Here is a 15,218-nt window from a genome sequence, read left to right on the forward strand (position 1 = left end):
AAACTCATAGTAATTAGATTTATAGTAATTCTGTTATATGTGGAACAATTTGGCTACTTTTTAATGTATTGTTAGTAATACTTAAGGATTTCAAGTTCCTAGTATTGTTAGGTCAGATTGCTTGTGGATTTCTGTATCAGGAAAGTGAAGGAATCCAGATGAAATGAAAATAATGTACATTCACCTTCACTAGAATATGTAAAATTTAGAATAGTGACAGCCCTGGCGTTGGTGAGTGTGGAGCAGCAGGGACTGCAGGCAGGACGCTGGCGTGGAGCACGGTGGGATGGAAACTGACCAGTCGTCTACTCTGTGGGCCACAAGTGTTAAGTATTTTTTTGCAGGAGACTTAGGAATCCCAAATTAGGTTCTATTCAAGACTATTCACAGCAACTTTATTCAGAAAAGTCCAAACTGGAAACAAGCTGAATGTCGTCAGCAGGTGAACAAAGAAATCGTGTTATTTTATGGGGTAGAATACTATGAAAGGGACACATTAGGTCACATTAGAAACAGATGATCTCCACAGTATGTGCAGCAAAATGATGCCATTTATATAAAGTCTTAGAACAGGAGATACTATGTTAAAATGAAAGTATGTATTGCCTATGAGGTAGAGGAAATTAACTGGAAATCTGGGTTGACAAATATATATTTTACAAAATCTGTCAGTGGGTTAGTACTCATGAATAGTGTGTAAATTAGACCTCAGTTTAAAAACTGTGAAAGAGAAAAGTCCAAATAAAAGAGTTGCATATACACCATGGCTGAGAACTGTTTTTCCACAGTGCAGAGCTCCCATGTTTCCTTTAAATGATGAAAAAGGGTCAAGGGCATCTACAGGAGATTACGACCGGAATCAAGAGGCCACTGAGGTGTTGAATGAGAGTACCAGGCAAGCTCCATGGCTACCACATGTGGTTGTCAGTGTTATGTAAGAGACACTGTGTGACTGTCCAGGTAGAATAAGGCACAAAACAAAGATCAAGAAGACAGATCAGAGAGGAAGATCTGCCTATGCCGACATGCAGACATGAAACCCCTGGAGGCCTGTGACCTTATGGAACAAGACAGATCAGAGAGGAAGATCTGCCTCCGCTGACATGCAGACACTAAACTTCCCTTGGAGTTCTGTGACCTCATGGAACCCAGGAAGACAGATTTATTAGGAAGGGGAAACTAAAATTGTGTTGATGCTGATTGGAGGTTTAACACTGGACAGCTTTTAAGTTTAGCGTACTGTCTTTATGATGGGGTGAGAATCTCAGATGATTGGACAGAAAATAACTCCTTTCTCCATGGTGGGGATCACAGAGCTTCAGTCTTTACTGGTTATGGGAAAATTAAATGCAGTAAAAGAGCTGAAGTCTTAGGTTTAAGTTGGACTCGGTCCTAGGATTGGCTCCTAGGGCACAAGTTAGTATGAACTGAGGTTTCCAAAAACCAAACCCACACCTATATTAAAGCTTCTACAAGACCAGTTGACTGACAAGAACTTGGCGATGGTGGAGAGCTGGAAAGCTGCAGATCCAGGGCCAAACTTGTCTTTGTTGTTAGTCATCTTAGTAGCGGTTTGTCACCCTGCCTGGATCTCCATAGGTTCAACTTCGGGAGTGTGTGACGTCAGCAGACCACTCAGATTGCCTTCAGGTAAGACCTGAAACCTTTATAACATCTCCCTGTTTTGCTGCAGCCTACCTACCTGGGACCCCACTAATGTATTTGATAAATGCCTTAATCTGTGACTCTTTTGTTCTGTGACTATAGAAAATTCATGTAACTGCTTCTGTGTTGGAATGTCATTTGGGACAACCTGTTCTTGAGTGATGATGACTCATATTTGGCTCAGAATAAACAATCTAGTATTCCCTTAGAGGTGAACTGAGTGTTGTGGACATTAGCAAGTAAATATCAGATACAGAAGACAGCTCTGTTACAAAGAAAACCGTGAACATGGGAGTCACACAGGTCCCCACGCTTCAAGGATATTGGTACATGTCAAGGAGACAGCTGTGTTTCTATTGGAGCTATGGAGTATGGTTTTTCCCCCCTTTTATTAGTCTATATTATTTATGATGAAAAAGATGTCTGTTTTTCTGTTAGATTCTAACAGAAATGAGATCTATCTGAATTTCACCCTGAGATAGCATATGATTAAATACAGTATTAGGTATTTTTTTTCATGATAGAGACCCCCTTTCTAAGCATAAGGTTTATTCTTCATGGTAATTGTAATGTGACTATACAATACTTTGGACATACAAAGACACTTATCGCCATCTATCAACCAAATGGAGTGAATGGTCTTCAGAGTGCGGTGTTCTTGAGTGCCACCTAGCGGTTAAAGCATTCATCCACGGCAGCTCCGAGCAGCAAAAGGAACTGAGATGACTATCAAAGAAGGAAATCTTAAAAGTGAAATGGAAAGTTAAGTTAGAAGTGGGCCAGTGAGGTGAGACAGGCGTCTACTGCTGAGCCGGATGACCTGGGTGTGATCACGTGGCCACAGGGTGGCGCAACAGACTGCTGCAAGTTTTCCTCCGAACTCGGCAGGTCTCCCCTGCTTTCTCTCTCACACTACACACACACACACACACACACACACACACACACACACACGAAAAAAGATATGTTAGAAATATGAATACTTTTTATGGTAATTGGTACAAGTTTTGTCTTAAGGATCTTTTTCTCCTTTTTATCCTCATTGCAATTGAGACATGATGGAGGCACACGCTGGACACACACTGGACACACACTGGACACACGCTGGAGAAGGGTGGTAGCCCCAGGAGAACAGAAACACGGAGGAGCAGTCACTTAGAGAAAAAAAGCTGATTCACCCTGAGATCTGTACAGCTTTCAGACCTCCTAGAGGAGGAGTTTTCTTCTTGCAGTAGTTTAATACAGAAACTCAAGCTAGTGAAAATGCAGACACTTCGGTGTGGGCAGAGTGCTCACCTGCAAACGGGATATCTTTGTTATAGATTCAAGGCTCCAGAGGAGGCGGAAAGACTGTGAGCCGGAAGGTGGAGAGGATGGGAGTGAAGCAGCGTCTGTTGGACATGACAGGGCTGCTGCGGCCAGGAACTCACATCAGCTGTGGTTGCCTGCACAAGTTCAAGCCAGTCAACCCTCTAGCATGGAGAGGAAAGCCACCGACAAGCCCCCACCACTAACTGAAGGGGCTGTGGACAATGGATGGCTTCCGGAGTGTGTGCAGGGCAATAGTGCACTCTAAAGGTGTGGCTCCTCATAGGTAGGCCATTCCCTGATGAATGGCCCCAACCCAGGAGTAGTTGAACAATACAAATTGGAGTCAATGAGTTATTAAATTACAAAAGGTGAGCATGAAGTTGGGGTTGTAAGGAGTTGGGGGTGGGCCTGAGAGGGTATGATTATGGTCAAAGTATGTGTTTCTCAAATAATTCTCAAATAATAAAATAATATTATGAAAAGGAAATACATCTTACATATAGGAATAGATTCCATCATAAAAGAATGATGTATAACCTAGTATTCATTAATGACTTATTCAGATCATTTCATGTAACTGAAAGACAACATTTATTTGAGATTTTACTGATTTTCTAAGATATTTGTAAAATGAATGAACAAAAATTACCTCAAAATGTTTTTAGCATTGTAGAACAAAGTTTCTGCTTTTTTTTGTTTTACTTTGATGATTGAGTGACTGCAGTGAATATACAGACATGTGAATGAAAAGAAAAATATCTAATAACATGAAACTTAGTAGATGATTGCCATTGTGGATACAGTCTTGGAGGTAATCAATCTCCTTTCTCTTACCTTTCCTGGTAATGGAAACATTTAGACATTTTATTTATCAAACCTTATATTTAAAATATCTATTAGATAAATATGAATACATTTATTATAAATACTACATAAACAATGATCTATAATGCTATAGCAGATAATATTTTCTTATTTAAATATAATTAAAGTTTATTATAATTAGAAAGGATTGAATGGATGAACCACTTGTGTATCATCTATGGAAAACAAATAAAAATTACTCGCCATTAATTTTTGTGTGACAGTCCTGGAATGAAGTATATCATTTGGAAAACACCAGTCAAGTCTTAGAATAGAACTGGACACAGTATAAGCAGTGGTGACCACAGTTTATTTTCTTCTCTTTTCAGGAGTCACTTGCCCCTTGCTTAGTTCCCAGGGGTTTGAGGGCCACAAAAGAGAAAATCAGGCTTTAATCTTACTCTGTTTTGTTCAAGGGACATTTGACTGATGCAGCTGTATTGTATTCTGTTTATGGACGGGGAAATGGATCCCGATAGTTGTTTGTGTGTACTGATTACAATTCACTGAAACTCCCTTTACTCACAGTAAGGTTGTCAGTAACTGAGTGGGAAGTGTTCTTGGGTTCATTCTGGTTTATCCCATGTTTCTGGTCATAAGCTTTCCATCTGTCATAGTTCCTTTCTTGTTGCTGTGATAAGAAACCATGACCATGGGAACATACAGAAGAAAGCATTGGGGCTTACAGTTTCAGGGGTGGGTCCATGACCATGATGGCAAGGAGTATGACAACAGACAGGTAGGTATGGTGCTGGAGCAGTAGCTGAGAGCTACATCTTGATCTACAAGTACAAGGCATTAGCAGAGGGTGAGGGCAGGGAGGGCACCAATGGAATGGCATGAGCTTTTGAAACCTCAAAGCCCATGCCCAGTAACACACTTCCTCCAACAAAACCACAGATCCCACTCCTTACCAAGTAGTTTCACCAACTAGAGACCAATCATTCAAATGTATGAGATTATTGGGGTCATTCTCATTCACATCACCACATTGTCACTGTGACAAAACAGTGAGATACCCAATTGACAATTGGGTACTTTGGTTTGAACTTGAACATCACGCTGAAGAGTCACTAGTGGAGCAAAGCAGCTCATTTGATAGAGGACATGAAGCAAAATAGAGGGAAAAGCGGCCACAGTTCCCAATATTCCTTTTAATAGCATACCCCCAGTGACCTAACTTCCTTTTGCTAGGCTCCACACCCTGCCAGCTCAAGCCTCCACTACAAGCATGGTACCCCAGGCTGGTTGATCAAGCATTCAGCATATAGACCTTTGGGAGACATTTAAGATAAAAAACCATATCCTCTTCACCTCTGTGCATACAGTATGGTTTCCAGTTTAGTGTTTTTATAGGGTTCCTGAGTGTGAAAATGAGTGGGTCTCTGACTTTGGTGCCTTCTCTTGGGCTCTTTTCCTTCTCTTGGGCTCTTTTCCTTTTCTTTGTTTTGTCTACTTCTATTGTGTTAGTTTTTGTTTTATCTTACTATATTCTGTTTTATTATTATCCCTTAGAAGCCTGTTTGTTTTCTAATGAGAAATAGAAAGGGAGTGGATCTGTATGGGCAGGGAGGTGGGGAGGAACTGGGAGGAGTAGAGAGAGGGGAAATCATATTCAGGATATATTATGTGAGAAAAAAATCTATTTTCAATAAAAGGAGAAAGCAAGATAAAAAAAAAAACATAGCATTTGGCACTGGTCTGTTAAAGACTCATGTCCAGCTCTTAAATCAAAATCCAAATAGTCTATTTCCAAGAGTCACTATGTCCTAACAGTTCCAGTATTGTTCAGAGGTCTAAGTCCAAAGTCCCCTCAGAGACTGAAGTCAAACCCTTAGCAGTGAACCCAGTAAATTGTATTTCTGTCACATTTGGATGCCTTGAGCATCCACAGAAGTGCCTATTAAGTTCTACAATATTCTTCTCCAAACTTCCCCAGACTCCTCTCATGAGAAATTGTGAAGGCCATTAAACTCCATTATTAGATATTGCCAACACCACCAACAGCACTCCAAGGATCACTGTCTCATATTAGCTGTCTTTTTATCACTGTGGCAGAGTACCCGAGAAAATCAACTTAAGAGGTAGAAAGATTTATTTTGGTGCATTGTTTCAGTTCCCGGTCCCTTACTTTGGATCCATGATGAGACAGAGCATGTATGTAAAAAGAGTAAAGCTGTTCCCTTTATGGTGGCCAAGAAGCAAAAGAAAGGTAAGAAGTAGTGGGAGGTTCCAAAATACTCTTCAAGAACATTGCTTCCAACGACAGTATTTCCTTTTAGACTCCACCTTCTGAATGATTACACCATATCCCAATGGTGTTGTAGCCTAGCAACCAAGCCTTTGACTTGGGGATGTTTAAGGTCCAAACCAAAACAGTCTTCTTTATATTTGATCAATTACACCCACAACATAGAGTATCCAGTGAAAGGGAACAGAAATAAATTATGATGGAATGCACTGAATGGTTCACTCTAGTCCCAGAATAGCAAGCAGCCTTTCTCACCTTGTCTGGATGTGTCTCCAGAACTTCATGTACTCCCCCAGGTTTGGGGGAAGTAATGGTCTCTCCTTGTGCATGTGTCCTTGACCTTCTCTTAGTGATGGATTTTAATACCTGCAGGCCAGAAGAGGGCGGCAGATCCTATTATAGATGATTGCGAGCTACCATGTGGTTGCTGGGAATTGAACTCAGGACCTCTGGAAGAGCAGCCAGTGCTCTTAACTGCTGAGCCATCTCTCTAGCTCCAAGGGCAATTTGTTTACAGCTCTTTCCTTCCTTCTCCTGTGTTGCATAGCAGTCTCAGATTGTTTATAAGAGTCTTTCAGATGTGGAGATCTAAGACTTGTATGAAATTTGTTTGGAAGTAGATTAAAGACAGCCAGAAGAAATGATACATAACCCTTGCTTATTTTTAATTGTGTTGTGAAAACTTTTGATTATTTTCTTCAACATCCCTTTTCCCTCCCAGTTATTCAAGACAGGGTATATCTGTGTAACAGCTCTAGCTGTCCTAGAACTCACTGTATAGACCAGGCTGGCCTGGAACTCTGAGAGATCTGCCTGCCTCTGCCTCCCAAGTGCTGGGATTAAAGGCATGGGCCACCACCACCTGGCATTCAACATCCTATTTTTAATAGGGTTTTAAAATGTAATGTGCTTAATAAAATTTAGGTTTATTTCATATGTATTTAAAACATCTAAGTATTATTTTAACTTTCATACTGTGTATTAAAAACACTAAGGATAAGATGACAATTTCATATGTTTTCGAAATTTATGGTAAAAATTTTGATTCTAGATATAATAGAGCAATCCATGGAAATATTTGTTGATGAAAGAGCAAGTATTCTGCTTTGAGACATCAAATTTATACTTTATTTTATTTGAGACAAAGTCTTACTGTGTAGTCATGTTAGGCCTAGAATTCACTATGTGTGGGGCCTTGCCCCACCAGGAACTTAGGTCACTTCTGAAGAGGTGGCCTGGGACCAAGAAAAGGTAAGTGTGCCACTCAGTTCACCAGTTTCCCAGCCTCCCTCTTACCTGGAGACAATCAGACGCAGCAGGGAGTCAAGTCAAGCAAGAACTTGTTTATTGATAGGCAGTAAGCCTCTTTTATAGCAAAAACCTCAGAACCCTAGGAATGGGTGGAAGGAACCAACCAATCATTCTAAAGGTCACCCTATACTCATTTCTTTGTTTACGAGCTGTTTATGCACTGACATCATCTCCCGATCTTTGTATTTAATCTCAGTGTAAACAACTTGGGCTAACTTCCTCTCGGCACCATTTGTATCTTATTTCAGTGTAAACAACTTGGGCTCTATTTGTCTAAATTTAAATTTATTTTATTTTATGTTTATACCTGCATGTATGTCTGTGTATCACAATTGTGTGCACCTGCAGAGGTCAGAGGAGAACACTAAATCTCCTTGAACTAGAGTTACAGAGTGTTGTGACCCTTCGTGTGTGCTGTGAATCAACCTAGGTCCTCTGGAAGAGCAGCAAGTGCTCTTAACCACTGACCCATCTCTCCAGCCCAACTAAAAGGATTTTGACAGCAACTTCTAATTGATGATCTCTTTGACCTGATGTGGGGCCAGAAAACAGGAGACCAACTACTAGACAGATCTGTTCTGTCACCAAAGAATTATCACAACTTAACTACAAGATGAGTGATTGTAGTTGGTTGTGTAGTTACTCTCCTGGAGGCTCCCAAATAAATACATGGAGACTTATTCTTTCTTATGAATGCCCAGCCTTAGCTTGACTTGTTTCTAGCCAGCTTTTCTTAAGTTATTCCATCTATCTTTTGCCTCTGGGCTTTTCCCTTTCTCTGTTCTGTATACCTTTTTTTACTTCTTATTCCATAGCTTGCTGTATAGCTGGGTGGCTGGCCCTTGATGTCCGTCTCTTTGTCCTTTTCTTATTCCTCCCTCTTCTCTCTTTTATTTATTCTGTCTGCCTGCCAGCCCTGCCTATTCTCTCTCCTGCCTTGCTATTAACTGTTCAGCTCTTTTTAGACAGGCAGAGTAACACAGTTTCACAGCGGTAAACAAATGTAACATAGAAGTATGCAACACATCTTTGCATCATTAAACTAATATTCCACAGCATAAATGAATATAACACATCTTCAACTAATATTCCACAACAAGGGATATTTTTGAAGAAAGATTTTGGTCATAAGCAGGATTTAAGAATACAGTCAATTTAAAATGGAGTCATGCCAGGTGGTGGTGGCGCATGCCTTTAATCCCAGCACTGGGGAGGCAGAGCCAGGGAGATCTCTGTGAGTTTGAGGCCAGCCTGGTCTACAGAGCAAGATCCAGGACAGGCACAAAAACTACACAGAGAACCCTGTCTCGAAAAAAAAAATGGAGTCATTTTTAAGCAAGGGAGGGAGAGAGAAGAGAGAGAGAGAGAGAGAGAGAGAGAGAGAGAGAGAGAGAGAGAGAGAGAGAGAGAGAGAGGGAACACACTGGGATGCTATTTACAAGACTTCAACAACCACAGCCTCTCACTAAGGCCATGTGCCCTTAAATAAAGCACATTTCCATAGGAATATGTGCCCACGTGGTATACTTTTTTCAATTTTGTGTTCTTTGACAGTTTTGGTTCATGTATGCAATAAATTATAGTTCTCACTCTTACTACGCTGTCTCATCCTGTTCCCCACAGTGAAAATTTTCTTCTTCCCAGCAAGTTTGCTTCCTACTTTCGTGTCTTTCTTGTGTTGTGACCTACTGAGTTTAAAAAGGGTTACTTGCATGATGGTGCATAGGAGGTTATTTGCTGGAACATGAAAAACTTACCAGTGGCTACACTACTGAAGAAAAATGACATCCTTTCCCCAGCCACAGTTAGCTGTCAATAGTCCCTGGAGAAGACTGAATCTTACTTTCTCAGCAGCCACTGATTGATTGTAGTTTTTCATCTAGGGTAGAGCCTTGGGAAATTTCTCCTATCCGTGTTGGCATGTCATATTGTTGAGATTTTGTGGGAGCTGCTTCCCTATTATATATAGAAGACACTATCTTATAGAAGTTGTCCTGAATATCTGACTCTTAAAAATTTTTGTACCTACTCTTCTATGATGTTCCGTGAGTTTTGGTTATAGAGTTTGTGTTGTAGATTTGTCAACTGGGGCTGGGTACCCTACAACCCCCTGATTAAAGATGGACATATCCATACAGATACAAAGAGCACATAGAACACTAAATAAAAGGATCAGAAGAAAAACTTTCAGGGCATAGTATAGTTAAAACACTAACTATAAAAAAAATAGAGGGTTTTGAAAGTGGGTCAAGAAAAATCACAATCCACATAAAAAAAAAACCCATTAGAATAACAGCTGATTTTGCAATGGAAATCAAAGCCAAAAGAACCCAGAGCAATCTACTTCCAATTCTAAAACACCACAGATGCCAGTACAGACTACTATACTCAGCAAAATCGCCTTCCACAGTTGAAGGACAAAGAAACACTTGCCATGGTGTAAATAGACTAAAAGAACTAATGTCCACCAGACCAGCTCTACAGAGAATCCTGGAAGCAGTACTTCGTACTGAAGAGTAGCCAAGAGACTGTAGAAAGAAAGCGAATCAAGCTGTGAGTACTGAAAGGCAAAGTAATACTGAAAACACAAACAGCAGCAACACCATCCCAACAATCAACACACAATTTCAGTAATAACTTTAAATATGAATGGCCTCCAAAGACACAGGTTAATTGAACGGATTCAGAAATATCCCCCTTTTAATTATGTTTTTACTTCAAACTCTCGTTTTATCTGTTTAAAGTGTCTTTTGGTTACACATTTTTGCCTCTGGACTTATATTCATTTCTTAAAATCTCATTTGAATCTTGACTCTGAAATTGACATTGTGTATTTTAACAACTAACCTTGTACATTTTATTGTTCTTAGTATTGAAAGGCACTACTTTTACACGTTCCCTGACACGTGATCATTTTTAGAATAAGTCTAATGGACGGATGAGAAGAATGTGAATTGTTTCGTGTTTGGGTGGAGTGTTCTCTAGATATCTGTTAAGTACGATTGATCCATGATGTCACTTACCTCTTATGCTCCTCTATTCACATTTTGCCTAAATGATTTATCTATTGATGAGAAGAGAGTATTGGAGTCATCTACTATGACTGTGTTGGTGTCCGTATTAACTTTAAATCTATTAGCATTTGTCTCATGAAACTAAGTGCACCTGTGCTTGTCCATTCTAAGTTTATAATCGTAATGTCCTCTTGATGGATTTATCCTTTAATCAGTCACCTCTTCTTTATCTCTTTTGGCTAGAGTTGGCTGTTACAGAGTTTGTGACCCTTGGGAAAAGACCACAGACTGAACTGGAGGGTGGAATGTCTCAGTTGCTGGACAGACCATGTATCCTGAATAGGTGCCTGCTTGAGCCTAGAGAGATGGTACGAACATCGATATCCGTCCCAGGAGCTTGGCAGCCCTACAGGGTGGTGAGGATCACAGTATAAGGTCCTGTCCATTGGGCTCAAGTGGCTTAGGAGCTAGCTGTTTGATGAGTATTCTGTCCCCTGGGGAGAGTGGGGCAGGCTCAGGGGCAATTGGGTCTGCTGGTCTTGGGGCAGGGAGGCAGTTGTCAGTATCTGAATGAAGAAGGAACCTCAGAAGGGAAAGGTAGGGGTACCTGGCCAGTGGGAGATTTGGGCTGGGATATGGTGATTGAAGAGGAAGGGCCTTCCATACAGAAGCTCACAAGGGCTCAGGCCTGTAGGAGAGCGTGGGGTAGCCTGACAGGTTAAGAGCAATTGGGAGAAGGGAGGGCCAAGATAACCCGAGTTCAGTGGAGAGCTTGGTGAGCTGTTGTTTGATGAGTCCATTGGCCTTCTCAACCTTTCCTGAGGATTGTGGGCGATAGGGAATGTGGAGCTTCTAGGAGATGTTGAGAGCTTCCATCAGGAGCTCCATGACACGGCCAATCCTCGCCGGGTTTGTGTTCTCAAAGCTGGTGCAGAGGCTGATGTATCTGGAGGGCCTCCTGTGAATGGACCTGTGAAATACTCAGGTAAGAGTGTGGTGGCCAAGGTGGATGTGGCCCCAAAGCAGCTGAGAATATTGCAACCAAGCAGAGGTGCAGGGCAAACAGATATAACCAGAAAAGAGTGTGAGAAGAATCGCCCTGCAAGAATGCAGGGAAGTGTCAGGGTCTTAAGTGGGAAGGAAGGGATCCCATCCACCCCCATGACAGAAATTGGTGAGGGAACTGTAGGACCTGAGTGAGATGTCAAAACAGAATAGGTAGCTCCTGTGTCCAAAAGAAAGTCAATGGACTTACCGGCTACCTGCAGCATCACCCTAGGTTCAGAGAGGGCAATGGGAGTCAGCGGGTCTAGGCCATGTCAGTCCTCTGCCAGGCTTAGGAGTTCCAAGGCCAGAAGAGTCTCGGATTGCCAATGTCGGTGAGGCTGAACCTTCATGGCATGGCATAGAGGATGAGCCCGAATGGAGGCATTCAGATCTCCAGTGTCCAGGCTGTCAGCAGACAGGTCATGGTCTCCTGGGTGGCTGGGGGTCAGGGCAATACCGTGACTTGGGATGGAGCCTCGTGGTTGACTTCCCTTGTAGCCCTTGTGGGGGCTGTGGTGGCCTCAGGGCAGCTGCTAAGGCTTGGGCTTGGAGCATAGCATTTTGTTGCAGTCTTGTCTGTCGGGAAGACTCACTGTTTCTTTTTGAGCATTAAAAACTTTAAAAGCCATTTTCACCAATTCCTTGGTAGGGGAGTTTGGGGACCTTCCTCAGCCTTTTTAATTATTTTTTTCTAATATCTGGCGCTGACTGAGAAATGAAAAGGGTGGCCAGGACCATGGCTTTGGCTGGGGAGGCTGGGTCAAGGCAAGTATACTGAACCATTGTCTTTTGTGACCTGTTCAGAAAAATGGCCCGGTTTTCGTCAGCAAGCTGTGTAATCTCTCGGAGCTTATCAAAATTCACAACTTTGTACAAGACCATTTCCATACCTTGGAGGAGGCAACGAATCATGAGGTCTCTTCTCTGGCGGCCGTTTTGACCTGGTTGGTAATCCCAGTAAAGCTCTGTAGCTGGCCCTGCCACATCACCCACAGGGACTGTATTGTTCACTAGGTGGGTTTGGTCTGCATACTGCCTAGCTGCTGCCTGAACTTGTTCCTCAGGTGTAGATGTAACCGTCTTTTTAAATAAGAAACACAGAGCCGATTCAGAGATGAAAGCCAAGAGGTCAGAGCAATAGCTAAGAGCTGAGATTAAAAACCTTACCCTTCACTGCCGCTGCTGTCCTACCTCTCTGCAAGAGACCTACTTCCTGTGTGTTTGTGCTTTTTATTGACTTTCTATTCTGCCTTCTCATTGGTTGTAAACCCAACCACATGACCTCCTCGTCACTGCCTTCCTGTACAGACCTCCAGGTCTTCTATGGTTGGTATTGAGATTAAAGGCGTGTGTCTCCATGCTGGCTGTATCCTTGAACACACAGAGATCCGCCTAGCTCTGCCTCCCAAGAGCTGGGATTAAAGGTGTGCACCACCACCACCCAGTTTCTGCTATGGCTTGCTATTAGCTCTGACCCCCAGGCAACTTTATTTATTAACATACAAATAAAATCACATTTCAGTACAATTAAAACATCACCATACTCAGGAGTGAGGGTGGAGGTCTGGATCACATAAAGGTCATGCCAGGTCAGATCATAGGCCTGGGACAGATAACAGAACTCCTTGATATAAACAGAAGGATTAGCAGAGAAGGAACCCAATTGCTTCTCTGTGGGGCATTTACCCACCACCCCCACAGTTCCCCAGAGTTTTCTTGAGTGCGAGCAGCAGGAAGTATTAGATAGAAGGATTTATTGCGGAGATAAACAGATAGAAAATAAAGGATAGCCTCGAGAGGGCCTGGAACTTATTCCAACGGGCCCGACTGTCTCTGCCCCAGAGCAGTTTGAACTACATATCCCTTACCATTAATTGCATAAGCTGCTTTCCCATTAGGAGTACCGTCAGTAAAAACCAAAGCAGCATCTTTCACAGCAGTTTCGTCACCACTTTAGGAAAAATACAAGAATGCATCTGAGCAAACTGTAATAATTGATCAGCAGGATAATGATTATCAATTTGACCCCAAAAATTAAGCAAAAGCAATTGCCCAAGAATCATTATTTTGAAATAGCCAATCAATTTGTTGTTTAGCAAATGCAACATTTATTACATTTTATTCCTTTCCAAAATTCCCTCTAGAATCAAGCCTATTCCATTTTCCTGTGGCTGGTGCTTCTCATGGCTATTACCTGGCAAAACTGCTAAGGTCTATAACCCTCAGCTGTTTCCCATGATCTCTTCATGCCTTAAAAGCCATTATCATCTGGGAGACTCTTAAATTGCAAAGTTTACCTGCCAGAGCAAGGTGCATTCTTGTGTATAAAAGCATTGAGGTGCAGTTTTAATATTTTATTAAATAAACATTGTTTTTCAGTCCTATCTTTTATAAACCTTATTTTTGTGACACGAATTATCATATAGAAACCTATCCCAATCCAAAATACTTGAAGCTTGTTGCCTCCTTAGCCTAAAAGGAGATACAATGAATAGAGAGATCATTAGGACTAAGAGAGGTATTCTACAACCTCAGGTAAAGATTATTGCCAGCCATGTGGCTGCCCACGTCACAATGAGGTCGCCAGCCAAGATGGAGGAAGACTGTGGGGTTGCTGTTTAAGATTAAACAATAGTTACAAGCACACATACACACAGTTGGATCCAACTTTCATTCATACCGTACGGAATTAAAACTAGCTTATATTCACATATATAGAGTTAAACCTAAGTCACATCGAGTGTTCACATACATATATATTTCCATTTTTTACATAAGCATTTTGCAATGAAGAATCAGCTATTTTTAAAATGAAGAAAATCAACCAGAATTAACATAACATGGTTAAATCCCAAATATATCTTACAGTTCCCCTTCAAATTCAGCAGAGTTCACATACTTAGTTCTCTCTGGCCATCTATAACTTCCATGTACCTCCAGATCAGGCTTTTCTCTCTGTTTGCTCTTCTGGATCACCCAGACATAGACAAATTCATTTTTTTCCTTTCATTTCACTATGCCAGTCTTTCACCTTCTCTTGCTTTTTAGACAACATGCAAATTTCCATCAAAGTCCATTTTCTTGTGGTTTCTTCCCAGCAGTTTAGAACATCGAATAGGTATAACATTTCAAACAAGAATAGAAACATATAGATGCATATATCATAAAAAAACTTATAATTGCCTTAATATATAAAAACCTGTATCAATGTGAAACATTTGAGATTAGCAGCAGGTTTTCTTATCTTAACCAATAATAATTAGTAATCAGTTCTCTTAAATGATGACAAGTATTTGTAATCCATTGAACTCAAATGATCAAACTCCATGTATTTTTCTTTTCCTGTGGAGGCAAAAGCATATTTTTTCACAATCATAATATACTTTTGACTTTTATTCTAAAGTAAAAGCTTTTCAAAATATGCAGGCTGGTCATTCAACATCTTTTCTCAATGAGAATCAGGACAAAGAAGGGTTAAAGTCGGAAGCTGCTTGCTAGCAGAAGAGACCTTGATGTTATCACAGTGAAGAAGAACTTGTCCTAGGAAGGAAGGGGATGGGGGACAGTGGGCACAGAGTGTGCCCTTGGCTGCCAGTGTTCCTGAAAAAGACTTTTGTTAACTCCCCTGACTATAATAATTAACAATTAACCCCAGATTCTCTGCTCAGCTTTCACACAGCTTGACAGTTGTAGACAGTAAATTCCCTGCCACTTCGCCCGTAGCTCCTGTCCCTGTCTGCCTGCACCGAGAACAT

The sequence above is a fragment of the Peromyscus eremicus genome, chromosome 8b, assembly GCF_949786415.1.
Source record: "Peromyscus eremicus chromosome 8b, PerEre_H2_v1, whole genome shotgun sequence".
NCBI classification, from domain to species: Eukaryota; Metazoa; Chordata; class Mammalia; order Rodentia; family Cricetidae; genus Peromyscus; species Peromyscus eremicus.